Source organism: Falco naumanni, chromosome Z, assembly GCF_017639655.2.
Source record: "Falco naumanni isolate bFalNau1 chromosome Z, bFalNau1.pat, whole genome shotgun sequence".
Lineage (NCBI taxonomy): Eukaryota > Metazoa > Chordata > Aves > Falconiformes > Falconidae > Falco > Falco naumanni.
The window spans coordinates 4,947,254-4,968,410 of record NC_054080.1 but is presented as its reverse complement, the minus strand read 5'-3'; the positions used below and the strand labels follow the sequence as shown (position 1 = coordinate 4,968,410).

Genomic DNA, 21,157 nt, shown 5'->3' with positions numbered 1-21,157 from the left:
TTTGTAAAGCTCACTTCAAGCACTGCACCCAGCGTGGGCCAAGTTTAAAAGCAGCCAGACATGGGAAGAAGTGTTACACTGTGTTGCTCTTACAAATAGGGAGGTGGTGGAAGAGAGCGAGGCGTGGAGTGGAGTGGGGTTGAGCAGAACTTTAAACAGAAAATAGAAACCGAGCCACCCCAGGGTTAAGATGCAAAGGAGGTGGATCATTTCATAGTAACCTTACTGCTTTTCAGTTTAAATGGCATTAAAAGATGTAAGCTGGCAATCTCATTTCTCCTAAGGGAAAGATATGTTCTGCATCCACAAAAGAACAAAAACGGACTTTGATAATCATCTTCAAAGGAAATGTTACCTTGAGATAATCACACTTATAAGGGAAAGAGATACTTGGATACACACTTCATTCTTTGATAAAACTTTGGTGATCTGATTTTGCAATTATTACATTTTGACTGGTGTCTCATTGTTTACGACGTTGCATGCCTCAGGTGGTGGATTAATAAAAAAAAAATTTTGTCAGCAGACCTGCACATGACCTGTGGACAGCAGAAAAGAGTAGATTTGAGTCTCGTGCCAGAAATATGAAAAGGGTGCATTTGCGGAGCATCAGTACAAGTACAGACACCAGAACAAAGGTTTTTCACTGTTTGAAATTATTCCAGATTTTAAAATTAAATGCAGGAAAAGAGGGGGAAAAAATCTTAAATGCTTCAAAACATAATGCATAAATTCCTGCCTTATCTTATTGCTGAGATGAGTGAGAAAGCCTGATCCCTCCCTTTATGTGTTTGTCCATCTAGCATCCGAACCCTGTTTTAGAAATCGAGGTGTCCTTTACATGGATTTGATGAATCGTACTGGTGACAAAAACTTGGCATGGCTTTAAGATACTCCAGTATGTGAAGGTCACAACTATTTAAAGATTAGGCCACAAGTGCCCACACGGAGGTGTAGTAGATGTGCTAGGCTGCTCTATACTTTTATTTTCTGAAATATTGCCTACCCTATTAATTGCTTTCAAAATAAGATGGTGCTCGTTTTCTGTCTTGCCATTTGAAGGGCTGTGTTACCAGCTAGCCAGAAACCTGAAAACTTACATATCCTGCACAAAATAGTGCAGATGACAGTCGTTTTCAATTAAAGCAGAAAAGTGTGAAGCCTTAGCACAGTTTTCTCTTTCTTCCACTAAGAAAATGTGAATATTACTGGATAGTTGGGTGCTGCACTGGGAGACGAAAATTGTCTGCAGAAGAGGTATAGCAAGGGTACAACCCGTGCAACTGTTCCAGATTTCTCCCCAGCTGCACTTCATGCCAAACCTGAGGCTGAGAAAGTATTTCTTCCCCGACAGTATTCGGGCTCCGCTGCTGACACTGCCGAGCATATGTGCCTCTCACCACCGTGTGAAATGTGCTTGGCTCATGTCTGGCTGCCTAGTGGCTCTAGGCACATCAGTATTACTGCTATTATTGTTGTTGTTGTGGGTGCGTTTACAGCATGTAACTGTCTGTCCATTGAGAGTTGCCCGCTCTCCATCTAAATCTCCCCAAGGCAGGGTAGGGCGTGATGTAGACCCAAAGTCCCCGAAGGGTATTCTCCCAGGAACTGCACTGAGAGCAGTTGCAGGGTGCTTGTTAGCGCTGCCTGAGCTTCATTTTGCTCTGACCGTGATTTGAGCATCCATAGTTTAAGGAGTGCAGTTGAATCGAAAAGGCATTTATTCACTGTCAGACACAGAACTTTGGAAGTAGGTCAGTGGCCCAATGAGATGTTTATAGGGGAAAAAGACTGTGAGACCAAGGACTTGTATTAACGTGAACCAAATATACATTTATCACTGTTGTTTGAATTTGGTTGTTAGGTTTTATCACATGTGCTGTTCCTATTTCCAGTACCTTAATCTATCATAAAAATAATAGTCTGTGCCTTCATAAACTCTGCTGCTCCGAAAGGACCGTACAAGTTGGCTCTCTACATAGAAATTTAAAGAAGTATCTGCAAAGTCTAGTTGCACTCACAGATTATTGCATGTGCTTAATTTGGATTTGAGCTCCCATACAGTACAGCCTTTTCAGTCCGGTTTTAAAACCAAACGTACCTATTTAAAAAAAAAAAAAAAAAAAAAAAAAAAAGGCCCGTCCTTTCGCACCGAGCGCTGGTAATGCTGCATTTCTGCGGGTGAGTCTGACAAGAGACCGTCTCCGGCAGCCGGCCGCGGCCGGGACCCGTGCGAGGGGGCGGCGGGAGTGGCGCTGCCCAGCGCTCCCCGCGGGGACGGGGACGGTGCCCCTTACGCGGCGCGGGGCGCTGCGGGCCGCCCGGGGGCAGCGGCTGCGCAGCCCGCCGAGCTGTGCAAGTTGGGCTGCCCCGCTGGCGGGGGGGGGCGCGGAGACGGAGCCCGCAGGGGTGCGGGGAGCCGGCGGGAGGGCTCCGGGGTGCGGGAGTGCGAGAGTCGGGGGGCGGCGGCCCCGCTCCGCTCCGCGGGATGCGGGGACGAGCGGCGCCGGCGGCGGGTCCGCTGCCCCCGCTGGGCGCCCCCCGCTCCCGGCGGCGCGGAGCGGGGCCGCTGCGGGGCCCCCGCCGCTCCCCCGCCCGGGCGGCTGCGGGGCAGCGGGCAGCCCTGCCCTGCCGCGGGGCTCGGCGGCGCTGCCCCGGGCCGTGCCCCCCCCAGCCTCCGCCGCGGGTCCCGCCGCCCTGCCGCCGCCCTGCCGGGACTGGCGCGGGGGAGCGCGCACCGCCTCGCCGCGCCGCGCCGCGCCGTCCCCGCGCGGTGGGATAAAGGATTGTCATTAGGTTTGCGTGTGGCATATGCCATTACCCCCACCGTACAACTAAAATTAGCAAAATGTCAGGAATGGAAAGATTGATTCACCCAAGATGCAATTATCATTTAAAAAGTGCTTGATTGAGGTGCTGATGTTCAGTGATTTATTCTGCATACCATATACATAATTAAAGTAGTGTAGTGGAGTAATTTATCAATCTAGTTTAGACTAGAGGGGCAAGGAAGGGAGCTGCTGCCGCTGCTGCTGCTCTATGTTTGTTTTATTAAAACGCTTTCGGGATCTGATCCCGCCCCCTTTTTGCAGGAGTGAAACTGATTATTTCTCCAGCTCGGGAGGAGAGAGTCATTCGTTTGGGATTGTGGGAGAGAGGGAGAGAGACGGAGAAGGAGAAGAAAAGGGAGGAAGAGGGAGCTAAGCAGAAAAGGACACCTCATCAGGCGTCTAGTTTGAATCCCTTCCTCGCCTCCCCCTTCCCTCCGCGATGTTACAAAGGCTGTGAGCTGCTCGCCTTTTCCCATTCGCCTGCTGTCACTTCCTTCCTGGACGCTTTCGGGACGAGTCCGGTTACTTTTAATCCGACCAGCAGCTCAGCCACTTTCTCCTCCTCCACGCTGAACACACACATACACACGCGCGTACACACATACACACACACACAGACCAGACAGCTTCTGGCTGCTTATTGGATTGACTTTGAAGGCTGTGTGTGTGATTCAAGGAGGCTGCATGAACCAGGTGGTGAATATTTAAGGCTGGAAGAAGTAAAGGGATTTTTTCTTTTTCCTGTGAAAGGAAAATATCTCAAGGACTAGTGTGATCATCCAAACAGCTAAATGTTTATAATGTAAGTACATGTGCAATTCAGCATCGGAATGAAATAGAGTGGGCATGGTACAGAAGCCCAATGTATTTTTCCTATTGCATTTGAAGAATTACTGTATGTAGGCTGGGATTGAGATCGCCTGCAGACTTTCTAAGTGTATGAGTGTGCCATTGCTAAAAAGTAACTTTTTAGACAAGCAACATAGTTAAATCACTGTCTACTAAATTATTGCTGACTTGTCTCTATCAGTGTCATAAGTGTTTAAACTTTGATGAAGTTAGTTTACGTAATTTGTGTGCTTGCTATTGTGAAGTGTTTGAAGCTTATTTGATTTGAATAGTTCACCAAATGCTGTGACCTTGTAGTGCTTGCACCTTGATTTATCAGACTGAGGAAACAATCCAGTTTGAGTGAAATGCTCTTAAACTTCACTGTATTAGAGGCTCTTCAGCCCCTGGGTTCAGGTAATGCATGCTTGCAAGTGTTTAACTTTGTGCATCTTTCATTTAAATACTTACGTTTGAGGTGGAAAGACCCCTTGCATTGATGTGGGAATTTAAGTCATGGGCTGCCAGCCTCTTTTAGAATAGTATGCTTTTGTCTTTACGTAGTACTTAAAGTACTCTTTACATTTTTTTAACACAAGGGAGTAGAGCTAATCAGCCTTACAAAACTGGCTGGTTTAGTTGTAGTACATACAGTTACTTACAGGCTAAGATAAAGTTTAATGTAAATGAGAGACTTCTAAGACTATTGGTGCATTATGTAACTATAATACTTAGCATTTGCCATAAAACTTATGGTGACCTTCTGTCAGCCTTAAAAACAAAATAAGTATCAATATAAGCTAATAATTTCTTTTCTCTCTCTCTCTTTCTCTCTCTTAAAAAAAAAAAAAAGGCAGCACAACGCAAAACAAAACTTAATGAATCACTGTGGAAACCCTAAGCATTGTTTTTTTTAGAAGAGTTCCGTTTTCTTCATTGTATGCAATAATTAGTATCAGCAAATACCGGTATCCTGAAATTAGGTACTCTAATGCACAACTTAAAACTAAAGGTTTAAGGGAATTAGGCAGAGAAAGGCCCTATGCCAGTATTTTACTGGTGAACAGAAAATAATTGTCTTGACACAAAATGCATTTTGCTAGCACATATCTGATTATAAGCTTAATGGCAAATGTCCTAGTTTCGTATCTTTACTTTAAAGCAACTACAAGATGGATGATAAACCATGATAGATTTCTTTTATTGGCACTTTCCCGGGTATTGTGGTTGAAGAGTAAAGATGTTTATATGGAGTATAATAACTCTAATCCCTAGAGGCTTGGCAGGGCATGGAAATATAACCACCTGTGAACCAGTTCTAACCTCTGTATTGCATACATACTGATTTCCAGTTCAAAGGCTCAGGCAAATGGCCACTTTGGGGATTTGTTATTTTGTGAGCTGTTTTTGTTACATGATTTTAGGTATCTAACATGAACTCAGAAAACCCACAAGGCTTTCTTACTTTCTCACTTTTCTTAAAATACCTGTTATATCATTCTTTCTATAGTAATGAATACATAATTCATATTGAGGCTAACACTGAAGTCTCTGCTCACACCTAAGTCCTTTTGGAAGTCATGGAAAAATTCTTTGAAGAAGAACTTAAGACAATGACCCTTAATTCAGGCTGTCTGTGTTTCTTGGTAGCACAGATCCTTTTATTTTAAAAACCTGCTGTTCATATACATTTTTACTAATATGTCCTACATGGCTAGTATGAGAAGATAGTTCTGGAACCTGAACATGAAAGCCTTCTTTCATGCAAATAGTACTTACACAACTAGTCCCACTGATAATGCTGAGACTATTTGTGTGAAAATGAACAGTCACAAGAGTAACGATTTACAGGATCAGGCCCCAAGGAGACCTAAATCCCTTGCCTGTCCCGTGGCTCTCTTAGGAGAGATGTAAGGAACGTTACTTTTGATGTCCTATAAATGAATGCAGAAATCAGGTATGTCTGTATCCTCTTAAGATTACTTGACCAAGAAAAAAGGAAACTTAGGTTTAAGAGCCTTATGGAAATTGGTACTAAATGATGAATAGTGTGTGAGATTAAGTCTTGTAGAGTTATGTTCCTGAGCTGCTAGTTTTGGAGTGTCATAAGAAAATTCATATAAATACTTTCTTACTGTGAATTTTCTTTAATACAGGATCAGAAAAATTCTTTTTTTTTTAATGAATACTCCTAATTTGTGTACCTGCAACATGTATCTTCAGAAACAGAGAGACGCGCTCTTAAAAGGTTCTGTATTTTAAAAGATCTAAAATATTATAGACAAAGAGAAATTAAGCTTTCTGAAGCTTTTTCCAAAAGTTTACCTCTGAAAGATTTTGATAGCAGTCTATTTAGTAGATAAATATAACTACATAGAAACTTAGGAACCGAGCAGGAGTTGTGAATAGAATACTTTTGCCAACTTCATTTATTTTGATTTTACTTTCCTCCATAACAGGTTAATTTATTGTTCACCAGAGTAGTTCAGTTCATCTTCAGAGACAGTTAAGGATATTTCTACCTCTCATTGAGCAAGAAGTCATTAACTGCTGTTAGGTGCTTGAAAGAATAAGCATTTGGATTTTGTTACATAGACTACATTCTTACCTGTTGGACATAATTATTCTAAATTACGTGATAATTTATCCAGAAATCAAGTAAGGTGTAGTGATACTATTTGGAAAACACTGATTATGAAGATGAACATAAATTAGGTGCTATGTAATTTCAAGAAGTTTATAGTTTCTACTTCAGCCTTTTGAAGAATAACCAAAGCAGTTGTATCTGTGATGTGTGTTAAGATTTTAAAATTTTGCTATGTGATACCAGCAGAGAGATTTTTGCTACATTCTATTTAGGCTTTATAGCAACTTAGGTATAAAATTAAAAAAATTATGTATGTAATTCTGAACAGCTAGAAAATGTCAGGTTTAAGAGTACGGTTAGTGTTCTGCTGTTTGAAAAGGATGAAAATGCAATTTTGCATCTTACTTCAGAAACAAAATGGGTTTAGAAGAACTCTGGTCAGCAAACACAAATGATGGTACAACTAAAAAAAAATTTTTTTTTTCTATTTTTAAAAGGAATTCTTCAGGTCTTCTGACCACCTTTAAGGTAATTTTCTCAGAACTGATGGTCAATGTTGCATGTGGGCAGGTGATTAAAACCTAGTGTCTTCAGTCCTCCACTTTAATCTCACTGTCTCATTGACTGCAGTGCAGTAGAGCTTGTCTATTCACTAAGATCTGTCATCCTTAGGAAATCAGACCAGCTTATAGAGGCGATTCACAAAACCAACAGTGACAACAAAGTCTTATGTGCCTACAAAAGAAGGATTAGGCAGTTCACATGTCATTTTGATTGGGCAGAGATAAAAGCTGATTGCTGCAGCATGGCAAGGCACACTTCAATTTCAATTGATTATTTTATAAGACAACTATAACTCTGCTGCTTAGTCATTGTTAAATGCAATTTGAAGGAAGGGAGACTCAAGTTTTGACATTACTGGTTTCATATGACTTTGTAGTAAAAGGCAGAGCCACTTGTAGCATTGCTATACAAATTTTAAAAATGTTGTGTAATTCTCTGCTTTTGGGAAATATATTTAAAATGTAGTAGATAGTTGCCGTGGGACTTGTAAAAAACATTTCTGCCTAGATGATGCCCTGTAATAGCAATTAAAAGTTCTTGAAAGTGTCTAGGACCATACTAAATGTACTGCACTTACCCTATTAAGAGCTTACATACAGAGGAGAGTGCGTAAAGCATGTCAGGGCTTTGCAGATTTATCAAAAAGCATAAGACAGAGGAACAAGTAAGTCATCTTAGTTTACCTCTATTCTGTTATTTTTTTAAATGTAATATGATGTAAAAGTATACTTCGTGTGGTGCATGTAAACATTAATAGTCTGGTTTGAAAGCAGTTAGGAAATTAAAGGTTGTCCCTGTACTATCAAATACGCCATTTATCAGTGAGACTAGAGAGTTTCAACTATTTGCATAATTTAGTTATAACGTACAGCCTTTAACATTTGGAAGTATGAAACTTGCAAGCTGATAACTTCTATGCTAATTTCTTACCATTTTTCAAAAGAAGACTTTTTTTTACCCAACTGATGCCTCCTAGTGTTTCACATAATAAAACACTAATGAGTCAACCATAAATGTAAACATTGTTTTTTTCATTGTCTTCATCTTATGTGATACATAAATTTAATATTTATGTATTTAATTTTGCATGTGTTATTAAATCAGACAGGAAACTCCTGTAAATTCAGATGTTTCATCTTAATGGACCCTGAAAGCACATTTTGCTTTTCTTTCATTCTAGCTTTGCCTAGCTGTATTTTGAAAGTTCATGTTGTACATAAAATATATTTTCTTTTTCTCCTTTTGTTTCATGCACATTACAGTAACTTCTCAACAATGTATTATGAGGCTCAAATGGGAATTTCAAAAATTTTAGTAGGATAATATTTTGAAAAGTAAGTGCTTGGAATTAGGCAATAAATGCAGTTATAGAAATGTCTGAAATATCCTGAAGTACCTCACAGCCAAGTAAGATGAAAAAGACTAGTCTGAGACATGCTCGCTTGCTACAGTCCTTAAAGAATAGTTACATTATCACATTTTGTGATTGTTCCTGGTTATTTTACTGCTGTATAAGCCGGAAAACTGTATTAGGACAGTCATAAAATGTGCAAAATGTGCACCTCACTCATACGATTATAGATGTGGATGATCAGTACTACTGAAAATTAATTCATGTGCATAAAATACTGAAATGGAGCTTGGAGTGGTAAAGACTGAAATACAGTGTCCTTTTCCAACAAGTTCAGTCTGGCCATATAACTCCATGAATACCTGAAAAAATATTCAGTTATACTAGATTTATATCATAAAACAGTGGAGTATTTTATTTTTTTTTGATGGGAGGGTGTAATTTTCAAAAAGTTACCTAGCATTGGTGTGACAAAAGAGAACTTACGAGCCCCAGCTGTATATTTGAACTGTCAGGTACGGTCTTATAATGATAAAGAAGCAGCCAAGTCTGAGAACACTCTTGCACATTTTAATGTCACACAGTTTTATGTAAAGTATGAGATCAATTTAATGATGACATTGGAAATATAGCCTGTTATTCTAAGGCTTTCAAGAAAAGCCGTGGAATTCCTAGATACTTGTTCTACTGAGGTGGTTTTAAAGAGAAATAAAATTCTTTTGCAATTTGTGTCTTCTCAATGCTCATATGGTAAATTTAGGTGCCTGCTTACAGATAAAATAATTGTTTTCCACTGAATGCAGAGAGTTAGATCTCTAAGTGCAGATCTTAGTCATGGGAGTTAGTGTTTGGTTTTAGAATATATAAAAAATGCGGATTTTAGGATTGTATTCTGCATCAACCCTCTTAGTATCACATTTTTCTCCCATTAGTTTTCAATGGCAAAGAGAACCTTTCAGAGATCTGCTATTTATTTAAGCCACTAAACATCAGATAGGATTCTAGCTTTTAAACTTCCTTGCATCTTGAAAGTATTTCAAAGTATGCAAATGGCACCCATTATTCAACCAGGAAAACTAACATGCAGAACTCACAGAGTTTTCTCATATAGTTGCATTGCTTCTTCCCTTGCAAAGAGAAAGTAAATTTGCAAAAGAAATAGAGGGAAGCATAGAGAAGAAGAATCTTTAAGGCAGTTCAAGTGTAGGACTATTACTGTGAAATATACCTAAACAGAAGTCCACTACGCATTCGCCACCACCTTTTTTTTTTTTTCTTTTTTTTTTTTGTTTGTTTGTTTGTTTGTTAACATCTAAATACATTTCAAATGCAGAAATATGTGCTAGGAAATTCTTAGAACCAGGTCTGGATAATCAATCTGAGAATTGCTTATTTTAATATTGTGTGGAATAGACTCCTATGCAAGTTGGATTCAACTATCACACCAGTGAGGTCCGTAGCCCGGGCACCTTTAGTAAGTCACCTGCTTCAGCAGCGTAGCTCTGCCTTCTGCCATCTCCCCCGACACTGGGGGGCTGCAAGAGTTCAAGCGAAGAGAGCTTCAGAAATCCCGGCCAGTACAGCAGGTCCTGGAAAGTCAGTATTTGCTGCCTTCATTTAAGTTAACCATAAGGCAGCCTGCAGATTAGGGAGAGAATGGAACAGATGGCATAAAGCTCCTCTGCCTCCTTTTCCCAGGTTATAGAGAACCGCTGCTACAAAACTTAGAATCCAGCCTAACAGGTCTTCTCTGACTCTCATTTCTTAAACTGTATAATTGCTTAAGTGAAGTTTATCATGAAAATTATTATTAACCAAATGCCAGTGCAAGAATTCACCTTAGACATTACCGTCTTTTGTATTTCATCCTATAATCACAAAATGTACAGTTAAGTAAACTGAATTAGAAATAACATTATTTACGTTTGCTTTTATAGATCCAGGATGCATGCCATTTGTGGAACCCATGCTCAGTTAAATTTCACTATTTACTTTTAAGTAGTCAATCAATAGCCGTTAGCAAAGTATGTACAAAGGACAAGGAAGGAGGATTGTGAAATTGTTTATAAAACACAACTGCAAAAGTAAATATAATGCAGAACATTGTCCACGTGAAACATTACTTTTAGTAACAGAAATAACAAGTAACATAGTAGCATGTGCTATTTATTTGATTTCTAATAAATTCTTCCCCCTACTGACAAATGTATTGTGATACTACATTATATTTGAAATAGTTGCGCGTAATAGTATTCCAAATAATTTAGTTATTGTCAGATCATTACAAAAAAATAACACATTCCAGACTATGTGCACCAGCACAAGAAGCTAGACTACAGCACTTCTCATGTAAAAATTCCATGTGGACTTCTCAGTGGAGACTGTTTTAAATCATTTCATTGGAGCTGGGTGGAAAAGTGGTCCCCAGAGAGAGGGGAGTGCACTGCAGAGAAACAACAGGATGCTGGGGTTCTGTGGCCATCCCATAGCGCTGGCCCACGCCTCCCCTCCAGCCTGGCATTTTAGCTTCAGACACGTGCTGCCAGGAGCTCCCCTCCGATTGCCATGAACCTTGGGAATGCCTGGGCAGTTTGCAGAAAAAGTTAGCAGCGTTTGAGGATATTGTGTGAGACCAGCAGGAGACAGTATGTCCTCCACACTTAGCTTTAGGCCTGCTCTATCTCTGTCCATCTGTGTCCTGAACGTTGCTTCTGCCTGTACTGAGTGTGAGGAGTGGGAGAAATGGCAAAAAAAGGAGGAAGGCTTTTAGGAAGGTTATGAAGAATGTGGCTACGGACTGTTAAGATGGTATGCAAATGGAGGAGAGCAGACAATACGTGGTAGTCAAACTTGAAACCTTGATCTTGCAGAGGTTTTTTCAAACAAATTTCCTGTCAAAGTGTACAGAATTTGTCTTACTATGAGTAATCCTTAATTGTTGCAGACATAGGGCAACAGTCTTAAGAAAATAATAATAATGATTGTTTAAATGTATTCTGTACCTATAAGGAACTGATCTTTGAAGCAGTATTTATAACATTAAACTTACCATATAAGTATTTATCTATATAAGAACCCATTTCGCCCACAGAATCCTGGAGAAATGGCCAGTTTTTCCCTTATCTTGCTTATGTGTATAAGATGCAGAGAAGGGATTGATATAACAGCAGAATGTGAAAAAATCCAGCTTATTGCCCCACTGCAATATATGAAATAAGTGTGAAACTGCACACTTACCAAACTTGTACATGACACGTTTTTTATGTCAGAATACTGAGCCAGGGAATGCATCGCTGCAGTGGCATACAAAATGTACAGCTTTATCCAAAACACACATACATAAATTTTAGAGATCAGAAATATGACCATAAATGTTAGTAAGAGCCTATGGACTGCTACGCTCATTTAAAACTAAATAGGATGAAGCAAAATTTCCTTAATGTTCTTGGGAGCACACATTAAAAAAAATATAACCCAGGCTCGTTGAATTACTAGCACTCTTATTTATGTGGCGTGTTGTTAGTAATTGGAAATAATTTAAATTACATTTAAAAATTTGTATTAATTGGAAAATACTATTCAGTTTTTTTCTTAAACGGAAACATGATGGAATGATTGGCAAGCTACCTAATTAAAGCAGAACTGCCCGTAATTACGTGTACAGGAATGAAGAATGCCTACCTATATCCCTGGTAGGTAGAAATCTGCATACCTTCACTGGGATAACAATAGGATCTGGCATTTCTGGTTTGTTGTTGATGCTGCAATAAAAAAGATTATGCACAGGACAGAAACAGAAGGATGTTCTTCTACATTTCCTATAATATTCTTGGCATACAAGCTGTAAATTGGACTAATATTGTGATTTTTCCAACACTCGATATTGACAAAGCAAAGTGAGACTCTATCCTCAGGACAAGTTCCAGTACTTAAACCCCCATCCAGAATATTACATTTAGTTCAGTTATGCTTCCAGTGGATATTGTCAGAAGCTTAGTATTACGTTCTGTGGTGATCAGCAGAATAGTCATCCTGAAGCCATCCTTAATGAGTGCTATCTTTTCTGGGAAAAAAATGTATCAGGGATAAGATACGATGGTGATAGGCATAATGCAAATCCTTATGACAGATACAAAGAAAGCAATGGATGTATTTTTGCATGGCATTTTAATGCTATTAGGATTATTTTTCCCCCGGCTTCTAATCCTGTAGAAAAATACTTAATTGAGAGCACAAGGATTTCTCAATGGAGGCAGAATGTGTTCTTTATTTAACTTTTTTTTTTTTTTTTTTTTGGTCACTTAATAACAATATGAAGCAACATCTGATGTAGCAAAGAGGCATGACACGAAAGATATTCTGGTCTGTTTTGAAGAGCAGTACTTGTCACGTATGTGGACGAGTGGTGATTTTCTGGTGCAGCCTTCTGTTACAAGTCGCTAAATGTCATCTGTAAAGCAGTAGCACTATGTTCTACCACATTTTTCTGTATAAGATTAAAGGCAAACCTCTCATGAGACCATCGCTACTGCTTTGACTACCCCAAACAGGACATGGAATAGCACTTCTACAGATTTCTGATAAAAAGTAGTTTTGGGGATGGTCAAGAAGAAAGTATTGTTCCCTCTTTTCGCTCTACTGTTTTCCAGATGTGATTGGAAAGAGGAAGCTGTTCCACTAATGGATCGGAAGATTGCTCTGTGAATTAAACATCATCCTGAAAATACAGCTTCCATGTTTGATTAATATAAGTTCAAAATACAATGTAGATATATAGAAAAGGCCTCTTTAAAATCACAAGGAATCCATAGACATATAGTTTTGTAATTCTCCTGCAGATACTTGCAAAAAAAAAGAATCATCAGCGTTCTGTTTTCCGATTTTGGTCTAAATGCTGATTTTAAATGCAGAACAGTTAAATACATACCTACTATCGTGTCTGTTGGCAGAGCACATTTGGAATATATCGTGACCTAAACTCAATATCGAACATTAAAATACAAGCTTTTGGATGAAAAAGTGAATCTACAGCACATTCAGTCCCAAAGTATGCTCCAAATTTTAAACAAGGTTCTTGAATATAATAATCTCTGGCACCACATGCAACCCAGCAGTGACAGTTTCCAAGAATACCAGGGAGAAAGATCCTTCAATATGAATTCCAAAACTTGAAAATAAAGGGGGAAATTTAAACTGTAATTTTATATGTTTAACATACAATTCACTAACCATTGTCCCTAAAAAGACACATGAACTTTGAGTCAAAAGATGCAAGGTAAAAAAGTCTGTAAATGAAGTGCAGAAGCTGCACTAACAGTATAAGAAAGGGACTCAGAATCCTTAAGTTTAATTTTAAATGCAGCTGCAAACTTGTGTGTGTGTGTATGTGTGCAAGTCTGTTATGCAATATCTCGGTTCTCCAAGGGCAAAGCACAGATGAAAATTGGCAGCTTTACTGAGATGCTGTAAAAACTAAAATCTATTCAGCGTGCCAGGATGTATCCACATAATTAGAAAGGACTTAGGGCAACACGAAAAAGGGGAGTTTAAGTTTTACTTTGCTGTGTCCTGTTGTCTGCTGGAATCCACATCCCCAGATTAAGTCTATAAATTCTTTATAAGCACTGGTTTAACTTTTATAGCAGGAATTCAGCGCTTGAGAAACCTGATTTGAAATACTTCCTACCTTTAATTTAGGGCAGTTCACAGAAAAGACAATTCTCTCTCTCTGGAAAGGTCCTTAATCAGTTGGCTGTAGAATATTCTGGGAGAAAGCTACTCTCAGTTTCCAAATGTGGGGCCATCCCATTCTTGTATAGATAATAAAATATTCATCAAGTGAAGGGCTGTAATTGAGTCATGTTTCACTGGAATGCCATAGTTCCTTAGCTATTAAGTTGATCTCTTGCGGTCTTTTACCTCTTACTTAAAAAATACAAGCCTTTCTGTGTTTCTAGTCTGCAATATAGCTTAAAACTAGTTTAAACAACCAATTCTATGCCATCTTCCCTGTTGCATTGCTGAAAAGTTTGATTTAACTTTATAACATACAATGTTTAAGAAGAAAGTGTCTTGTTCCATCTTTACAAGTGTATTCATCTGATTTTGTGAAACTAGACCTCTGTGTCAGTCTTCCATAATTTTTAGTGGCCTTGTTCTTTTATTTGAGTTTGTTTCTTGAACTGATACATACCATGCCTAGCAAAGCTCTGAAATCTAGGATAGGAGTTAGAAACATGAAGAGGTGTTTGAATATAAGGACGACAAGCATGCCGTAAACGAGCAACGGATCGATTGTATGTTGGCTGAGACAGGAAGTACAGCTCCAGGGTGCGATAAATTGGTCGGGGTACCTAAGAGTGGTCTAATAAACCTTTATGAGAACAAATAGCTCAAAAATAGCCACTGTATGCACGTTCTCAGTCATCTTCAGCAGAGCTTGGGTGGTCCTTTAGGAAAGACCTTGTGGCCTAGCATGCATGCCTCTTCAGCCGGTTTCTTGTACAGTTAATGTGCCTGTTGAATATGTGGGTGTGAATCCAAACCTGACTTCCTGACCACATTATTATGCTTGAATTAGTGAAGAAGAATAACAACTTTAGTTAAAAAGTTGTGCCGATATTCAGTCCTGACTAGGATTTATCCAAGAGCTTGAAACAGCTTGTAAGTCGTAAAAATGTGCTGCTTTTTTTTTTTTTTCTTTCAACTGTACTTGGGAAATTCCGACTTCACAAATACAAAGAGAACTTACATTCACAGATATCGATATGTTTATTTAACAGTATTTCAGATGTAAATGGATATATTAAACTATGTCCTTTGTTCATGTATTCTAGTGTAACTCCACTGACTTGATGACCTACTAAAAACTGATTTATATACAGAATTATCACTCATGCTGTTAATTAACACCCACTTCTTTCTCTCAGTTCCACTCTGACTCTTCTTCCAGACTCATTAGAAACAAAGGTACCATTTGAATAGGACATTTCAAAAGAAGATCTCCTTATCTTCTCTCGTGGACCACACTGGAAAGAATATGTAGAAGTCTACCACTTCTTTGATCAAGAACATTATAAGCAGGCTTACACAGTTTTCAGAGTCCCTATTGGGGGTTAAAGTCTGTACATGTGTGGCTGACATTCACACATCCTGAAATGAGATGGAACATGAAGGTGCATTATATGCTGTTCTAGAGCTTTTCTCAGCCTAGGCGAGTATACGTCAGCTTCTGTCTGCTGGATGTTAATTGTACTATTTAATGATACTGTATGAGTTTTGTAAATACCAAATCATTCCATTTTTCTAATGTCATTCTGAAGTACAATGAGAATATTAGATAGACACTGCATATGGAATACATAACAGGTTGAGACTGCTGGCCCATGAGGCTTCCAGATGCTCTAAATAGATCACTTGAGCTGCTCAGACCATTATAGTGATCTTTACTCAGCTGGCAGTCACATCTTATTCCTCATATATAAGGCAAGACAGTAAAACATTACAGCAAAATTCAGAAGAGTTTGTATGGCCTTGTAATAGGAATAGTTTTCTTAACCAAAAAAAAAAAAAAAAAGTTTGGTCTATTTGGTCTATCTTTAAGCGATTAACCAAAAGGGAAACAGTGTGCATTACTTTAAACCTGAATTAAAAGATTTTTTTAAAAGACTCAGCAGAATTTCTGAATTCATTCCTGAGCAGAAGCATGAAGTTCTGCTGCCATAGAATCATAGAATCGTTAAGGTTGGAAAAGATCTTTAAGGTCATCAAGTCCCACCATTAGCCTGGCACTGCCAAGCCCACTACTAAACCATGTCCCTCAGCACCGCGTCTACACGTCTTTAAAATACCTGCATCAGGATCTCCTTTGATATGAGAATACACAGCTACCAATGTTTGCGGTAGCAGTTCCGTACCGAAGACTGTAACTCACTGATTCTTTTTTGGGCTATTTGAGCTCTCAATTCATATATTCAACAGTAAAAATTGAGAGAATACAAACAGCAATAGCAAAGCTGATTCAGTCACCATTTGTGCTAATTTAACTTGTCAGGCTCACAGGTCTTGCAATGCTAGAGTACTAGCAGGTTATTTGTTTAATGTTAATTTTAGGTATAACAGTATTTCTGTCTGAAAGCAGAGCTAAGCACAGGAAGGATATTCTAGCATTTAGGATGGCAGCCTGGATTTGGGCAATGTGGATTTAACTCTTTCTTGCAGAACCTATTTTAGATGACTGTGATGATCTCGCTTTGTTGGTGCATCGAGCCCCTGTCTGTAGAATGAGGATGGTATTTCCTTGAGGCAAATTGTGTAGGACCCAGACACTGTGGGAATGGTGGCCATATGAGTACCATAGGGAATAAACAAGACAATGTAGACTATAAATATGTAGTTGCTTTTGGAAAGTTACAGTCTAAAGCGAAGCATACAGTCTGCAACAGACTCTTAGATAACTTCGCTTTTGTTAGAGAGCCATTTTAATTAAAGTTTAGAACTTTCTACTTCTTTCTGTCCATTTTTCTTCTACTTCTTTAGTTGTTGTGCCAAGGTATCCATGTGTGTTTCTTCCACTGTCATCTGGCTCATTCCCAGCAGATGCACACAATCTGTTTTGCTGTCACTGACAGGGCTCAGTTTATGGAAAGAATGTGACAGAACATGCTGCTGTAGTCACTTACACAGGATTCTCTTTTCTAAAAAGTAACTGAGAATAAATTCTTTCTATTTTTTTGATATATTGTTCAGTCATAGAGTTTTATCCAGGCTACTCTGCGTCAGGTTAAAGAAGGTATTTAACATCTTAGCTTTCTTTTTAATTCCTACTTTGTAAAATCCAGATTTGCCAATAATATACATAGGAAATATGTTGACAGACCTCAGTTTCAAGTGGTGGTACTTGTCCTGGCCGTTCTGGAATGGGTGTAATATTCCCAATTCCTTTTTAGAAAATATTATGGTATTTCCTTTAAATTTTCTATTCAAATTTGTAAATATTGCAGATCATCCAAAAATGTGGTATCTTAAGCATCCTGCATGCATATGAAGCATACAAGCGGATATTGTGTAAGGGGGTATGTGTTCCTTCTGGCTCGAAGTACTCGTCCCGTGAGAGGCTGTGGAGATACAAATAGCAAAATGAAATCTGACTATTTTGGACTTTGTTGCCTATGGAAAAAAAAAAAAAAAATTAAACCTTAACGTTACCACTTACTGTTGTATTGTGGTAACAGCTGCAGGTCCTGACAGAGATGAGGGGCTAACACTGTGCATGGTGCTGTGCAGATACACATTGACGGACAGCCTCTGCCTCAATGCATTAATGGTATGAACAAACAGTGTAAACAAAGAAAGCAGAAGGAAAAGAAATGTAGATAGTTTTACTATTAAGAACATCTTGCAGTTCTCCTCAGTGTTAAGTAGGAAGAGTTGGTGCGTTAATGAAACTTTATGGAAGGTGTCTAACCAGCATAATACAGTTTATGAGGTGATCCCATTACGGCTTAAGCTAGAGGAAAAGTAATCAACAGGTCAAATTTGGTAAGTGTAACTTTGGGTTACTTCTTTGCTGCTTTCTACCTCTGTCCTGATGAGGACAGGGATGACAGTAGCAAATTCCACACCAGGCTGCTAAGGTTACAGCCTAAGCCGTTAAAAAACTGTTAACATTAAATATGTATGGGCACACTAGATGTTTATTAAAGAACAGAATTTGTTTTACAAGCTGATGTTGCCTGTGATGCTATTATTTTCATCCTTAATGATCTAACTTCTGCCTTTGAATTGTACTTTGTTCAGAGTGGTTGATGTCTCTGGGTTCTTTTTTATCTATAAATTAAAAAAAAAAAAATCTTCAGCAGTGGAATCTTCATTAATTCCCAAAATCAAAAATGTAGTTAAATGAGCTTAGTGACTTGGCTGCATTTGAAATAGCTGCGTATGTACATTAACATAAATGAAATATATTTAAAGAAATTTGATCCGTATTTTTAGGATGTATTTTTAAACACTATTTCATTTTGGGGAGTGCCTTTATATACCTAAACCTCTCAATTCCTATTTTGAACCTCACGTAATTGCAGAGTTAATGGTTTTGATAGGGTGTATATGTTAAAAAGGCTATCTAGAAATACACTACAGTCGTAGACTGCCATGTTAGCTAGGCTTGCAGTTTTTCTGTAAAATCACTTCTTATGATCATGTACATATATTTATACATATGAACATATATAGATCTGTGTGCTTTATATACAAATATATATGGTTTTCAAATTATACTTGCATGCCTCTGGGTATGCCTTACACTGTAAATAAAACTGTCAAAATGTCTCTTCACAGTTAGACCTCATAAAAATAATCAGTCCATAAACACGTGGTGCTCTTTATTCACATATATAGTTACTATATAAAATGAAAGTCTTTCTCCTGTTGTTCTAGACTTACAGTCCTTCTATATTATGGGTTAGAAATTTAGTAATTTTTAATGGGGTTTTTGTATGTACTTTTTTATTTGTTTCTGTGTGCAGGTATGGGAATGATATATATAGGCATCCCAAATATAACTTATTCTTGGTTTTATAGGCAGGCTGGGTAAGAAGATGACTGTAACCCCTAGTTTCCATTACTATATTTTTAATATTATTTTTTGTTACAGGCTAGATCTTTCTAGGGTTTCCACAAACACTACTGACTTTTTTGTTAGTCCTAAAATTATTTTTGGATGGGAATCATTAATATATGTATCACTAAGAGACAAATATTTTCAGTATATCGTTATCATACATAATGTAAAAAGAAGGCTAAGAGGAAGCAGGGTCCTCAAATGATCTGTTTTGCTGCCTCTCTGCCTTGATTTGCTAAGCACAGTTCCACTCCAGAAATATTGTTACCACTTAGCTATTACACTTCTAAGACCAAGATTATTATGAGACCAGCACACCTATTAGTAAGTTGGCCAGGGAGAAGTGAATGGGATAATTTAATACGTTTCTAAAAGGGTAGATTTTATATGCCTCATGTCACTTGTACAAAGTGTCAGGAAAGAGGCCAAAGATCAAATGAAAGAATACGGAATGTAACCCCTTCTCGTTATGTCAACCTGTATTTGTCTTGGTATTCTTTTTAATGCACTTTATTTTAAACATAAGTGTATTAATTATACTTCCTTTGCAAAAAAAAAAAAACAAAAAAACCACAAACCACCTATAAACTGAGCTGCAGTTCAACATAGGAATACATTGCTTTTAGATCCAAATGCTAAGCACAAGAATCTCAAATCTGTTTGCCTGGTACTTCACGGTCCTACTTGGAATCTGATATGGGAAAAATGATGAAATTTATACCCATCCAGATTGGACAAATCAGATGATAAATTCAAAATCTGAAGACTTATTATATAGAACTCTTTTCTGTGAATTTACTAGTTTCAGGATCTGTTTCAGACATCAGTGCTGATCTTGGCTGTAGATATATCACAAGTGAGGAGATGTAAAATCAAGATGGTTGGTGTTTTTTTCATTTTATACGTAGCTGATAACTTCCATCTAAACAAAATATGTAAGGAAAGCTGATGGAGTGATTAGCAGAAATACAGTAGGCTGGGAGCTGCTTTCCCATAGATGGCTGCCGGTTTTGGTTTACATAGGGTAGGGCACTTGGCTCTGTATTCCGCTTACTTTCATCTCTGTTGAGCAGGGACTAGTATTTTCAGTCTCCCAGTAATGTTTTGGGAATAAATATTGATAGTTACTTAAGTGATAATATGAGTGGATCTGTGAGTCTTCAGATAAACAGATATATAGTCTAGCTCGGCAAGTCCTGTATGCGATGGCATTTTATGCTTTTCTAACACTGTTAACAGTAATGTAAAGAACTGGAAAATGTCATGAAAGGGATTGGTTTGATGTATGATTATACACTGTAAAATTAAGGTAAAATCAATACTAAAAAATTACATTTTCTCGCTGTTCACAAGGTGGAACAGTATGGGCTTTTTCACTCAAAAATACTTTCTGGTGCCTTGCCAGGAGCTTGTGTCTGATGGGGGAACCACCCTCCTCCACAGTGGCGTGAAGCAGATATTTTTTCCCTATCAGCCTAGATGTGGACCTTTCATGAGCAGAGGCAACCTATTTTTATGATGTGAGCTGGCCCCAAAGATGTATTACTCACGGAGCAAGGCGCTTCACCAGTAATGATAGCTTGGATTTCTTGGGCTAGTACTGCCCCTAGTGAAAGCACTGTTTGTTTGGGGAATTTTTTCTTTTTAAAAATACACTTATCCTTTTTTATCTGTTTGCCCCAGGATGCGGGACCAACACATTACTCAAGAAGAAATTATACTTATCCACAGTCTGAGAGAAGGGGACTGTCTGGTTGGAGTCAGAGTTGACCACTGGCTCTTAGATGGCATACAGATTTGGCTGCGGTGTGCAGTCATGCTCCTCCTGCATAAATCTCATGAGTAGAAGCTGCACGTATTTATACAGTGCAGGAGATACCTTACATACGATTCATTTAGAATCCAATCACTATATTCAATGAATAAAAATGTCAGTAATCAATACTCTGGTCAATTCTATTAAGATTTTCCGTTTCTGCTACAATTTGTCCTTGGCAAAAATACAGACAGTGCTTTAATTATCAATATATTGTTTTGAAGAAAAATATCATATTTTTGAATGTACTTTGCATAGTAGTCGGAAAAATTAAATGTGTTAAAATGACTGAGGATGCAGCAGTCCTTTTGTAGTAGTGCTTCTAAGTTACCTTGAAAACAGCTCACCTGACAAAGCAACCTAATACCATACTAACATTTTTTTATTATTATTTGGCAGTGCTATTTAGCTTTCAAATACACTATCTCAATAACTGTTCCAATTTTTTTATTTCTGTTAGCTAAAAAATGTGAAAATAAGAACAGACAGATATCTTTGTTGTTTCCAAGATCTTATAATTCTGGTTTAGTTTGTTTGAAAATTTCACTGTTAAAATACG

At 38.2% G+C, this 21,157-nt stretch overlaps 1 protein-coding gene across 20 annotated transcripts in view; it reads left to right on the top strand.

Moving 5' to 3' along the window:
* The first annotated feature begins 3,085 nt into the window (after window positions 1-3,085).
* MEF2C (myocyte enhancer factor 2C) overlaps window positions 3,086-21,157 on the top strand; it is a 127,951-nt gene continuing 109,879 nt past the window's right edge. For 4 of the 20 annotated variants that reach the window (XM_040579934.1, XM_040579947.1, XM_040579932.1 and 1 more), the window contains exon 1: window positions 3,109-3,633. The gene's annotated coding sequence lies outside the window, so the exon portion shown is untranslated. Of the gene's footprint in view, window positions 3,634-3,766; window positions 4,077-5,139; window positions 5,617-21,157 lie in introns of those variants that run through there. The other 16 variants (XM_040579944.1, XM_040579950.1, XM_040579943.1 and 13 more) reach the window with 11 other exon arrangements.